General features: G+C 67.4%; 1 long non-coding RNA gene across 1 annotated transcript; it reads left to right on the plus strand.

Moving 5' to 3' along the window:
• The first annotated feature begins 1,086 nt into the window (after positions 1-1,086).
• Positions 1,087-2,872, plus strand: LOC132533814 (uncharacterized). Its single transcript, XR_009545549.1, has 3 exons — positions 1,087-1,793; positions 1,870-2,196; positions 2,332-2,872. It is a non-coding gene; the product is annotated as an uncharacterized LOC132533814 (long non-coding RNA).
• Positions 2,873-3,120: the final 248 nt, after the last annotated feature.

Consider the following 3,120-nt stretch of genomic DNA (forward strand, 5'->3'; position numbering starts at 1 on the left):
TGAAGAAAAGTGCAGGTGGACAGAGGTCCTCGGGGGGAGAGAGAGGAGAAAGGAGAAGTGGATGGGTGGGTGGGTGGATGGTGAAGGGGACTGACAGACAGCAGACAGACAGATTGGAGATAGTTAAGGCCTGGATGGATAGAACACGGCAGTAGAGAGGCGGGCAGGTGGTGGTGGGTCTACGGAGGGCATGGGGTAGACAGAGGAGAGGACAGCCTGGTGGGTGGGTGACACACAGGCCACCTGCTCCATTTCTCTGCTGACCCCAGGCTAGGAATGGCCCCGCCACGCCCTCCCTCCTACAGAAATGGGGGAGTACCCTGCTGGCCCCCACGTCCAGGGTCAGTACCCACCCTGCTCCTCAGCCCTGTCACTGAGCACCCAGCACCACTGCGGCTGAGACCCTGCCTCAGTCTCCCTGTCAGGCCTCTCACAGAGACAAAGTCTCCACAGCCCAGAGCACCCGAGGCTGGGGGAGTGGGAGCCTCCCTGGGGCTGAGGGGGGACTCTGCTCAAGGGTCAGGCAGGGCACCCCGTCCTCACCCCCACACCAGGGCCCTGGGGACCCCAGCACAGGTCGCGGCGGCCCAGCCAAGTGGCCTCTGCCCTCAGAGCGTCCGGGCCCCACCCCGAGGGCACAGCCAGCGCCCCTCAGTGCTGGCTCCACACCCAGTGCTCAGGCTGTGGGGATGGGGACCCGGGACACGTCACGGACAGGGCTGAGGAGCCCCGGGGTGAGGTCACGGAACACAGCGGTGCTGTAAGGTGGGGGTCGGCGCCACCCTGGTTTGTGCCGAGACCCCGGCTGGAGGTGGCGGTTGGTCCTTGGTGACTGGCGGCTCTGCTCAGCGTGTCCTTGAGGCAGAAGTCCCAGCTCCAGAGTTCAGGTAGGGTGCTCCCTCAGATGGGGGCCCTAGGGTGTGAGGACCAGGCCCTGGGGGGACAGGCCGGGGGAGGGACAGGCCCTGGGGGGACAGGCCGGGGGGGACAGGCCAAGGGAGGACAGGCCCTGGGGGGACAGGCCGGGGGAGGAACAGGCCCTAGGGTGTGAGGACCAGGCCCTGGGGGGACAGGCCGGGGGGGGGACAGGCCCAGGAGGGGGGCAGGTGGGGGACAGGCCTTGGGGCGACAGGTCCTGGGGAGGGTACAATCCCCAGGGGAACTGACAGGCCAGAGAGTTAGGGAGAGAGGAGAGAGGGAGGACTGAGGAGGAGGAGGGGAAGAAAGGAGAGGTGACAGAGGAGGAGCCCGGGGGTCCACAGTGGTGGGCAGTCCCCCAGCTCTGCCCTCCCCAGGCACTCGGTGGCCCCACGGGCCTGACCGGCTCAGCTGACCCAGCCCCCAGTTGGGTGAGGGGCCTGGGGACGTGGCTCCTGGGGCAGGTCTGGCCTCCTGGGGGCTGGGGATAGAGCCCGTCATGACGGGGGTCCCTCAGCTCAGGGCCCAGTCCCACCGTGGGGACCCTCATGCTGGCCACCGCCCCAGACACAGGTCTCACTATGGGACGGCACTGCCTGTGGGGAGGCCCCTGCCTGGGCGCACCCACATCTGGCCCTACTGGGCGGCATCCGGGGACAGTCCCTCTGTCCCCCTCCCCCTCCTCACTGTCCGGCCCCAGGGACTCTGGGGTCCCAGCTGTCACTCGCTGTGGGTGTCTCCTCACTCCCGGGGGTCCCGGCTCAGCTCAGCCCATATGCAGCCGGGTCCCAGCATCTTCCTGCGTCACCTGTGCCTTTGGGGGCCCAGCTGTGCCTGGCTCGGAGCGCGAGAGGATTCTCGCTCAGTACGACCAGGTGAGGCCAGGACCCGAGAGAGAGCACAGAGGGTGGGTGGCGTTACACACAGCTGGGAAGAGCCCAGGGTGACCAGGTGAGGCAAGGACCCGAGAGAGAGCACACAGAGGGTGGGTGGCATTACACACAGCTGGGAAGAGCCCAGGGTGACCAGGTGAGGCAAGAACCCAAGGATAGAGCAGAGGAGCCGGGGGATGGGGTGGGGGACACACACAGCTGGGAGGGACTCAGGCTGGCAGGTGCCCAGGCAGAGGTGCCCAGGTCTGACAGGTGCCCATATGTGAGAGGTGCCCAGGTCTGAGAGGTGCCCAGGATGAGAGGTACCCAGATCTGACAGGTGCCCATATGTGAGAGGTGCCCAGGTCTGACAGGTGCCCAGGTATGAGAGATGCCCAGGTATGAGGTGCCCAGGTCTGACAGGTGCCCAGATCTGACAGGTGCCCAGGTATGAGAGATGCCCAGGTATGAGAGGTGCCCTGGCTCAGTGGTGCCCAGGTCTGACAGGTGCCCAGATCTGAGAGGTGCCCAGGTCTGACAGGGGGTTCCGTCTCCAGAACCCATCCCTGGGGTCCTCAGTGGCGTTCCCCCAGCAGAGCCCAGTCCCCAGGTTCCTCAGTTGGGTCCTCCTAGCAGAGTCCAGCCCCAGGTGCAGAGCAGGGTCCCCTCCAGAGCCCAGCACCCCCAGGTCCTCAGTGGGGAACAGGCTGGCTCCAGGCAGCCTCCTCCCCACATGTGGGATCCCCCTGCCCCTGTGGGTGGCCTGACCTTGTCCCAGCTGAGACCCAGATGTGGGGGTCCCGGCCCTGTGCCCGTGGGTGGTCCGCCCCGTGTCCCGGCCCAGGCCCAGAGCTGCTTTTGTCCCCAGATGCGCAGGCAGGTGTACAAAGGGCTCCCCCCACAGGTGCGCGGCCAGGTGTGGGCCGTTTTGCTGAGTGCGGAGCAGGTGAAGGCCGCCAACCTTGACCCCGGGAGACACGAGGTGTGGCCTGGGCTCCCGGAGGCGGCAGGAGCCCCGTTTCCACGTGGGGGACCCCTCCTCCCTCAGAGCCAGCCTGGCGCTTCCCCAGAAACAGCCGAGCCTGCTTGGGGGGGGCTGCTGCTGGGGGTGCCGGGGGCGTGGGGGCTGCGGGACGGTCACCCCTACTCAGGGCAGCTGCGGGGGTCAGAGGAGAATGTCACCCCTACTGAGGCAGCTGTGTGGGACCCAGGGAGAGCCCCAGCCCCACCCCGGGTATCCCCAGCTCTAAGCAGACCCTGGTCCCTGCAGGGGTGGGTGCCCCAGCTCTGAGCTGACCCTGCCGGCTGTGGAGAAGCCCCCCAGCGCCCT

Source organism: Erinaceus europaeus, chromosome 17, assembly GCF_950295315.1.
Source record: "Erinaceus europaeus chromosome 17, mEriEur2.1, whole genome shotgun sequence".
Lineage (NCBI taxonomy): Eukaryota > Metazoa > Chordata > Mammalia > Eulipotyphla > Erinaceidae > Erinaceus > Erinaceus europaeus.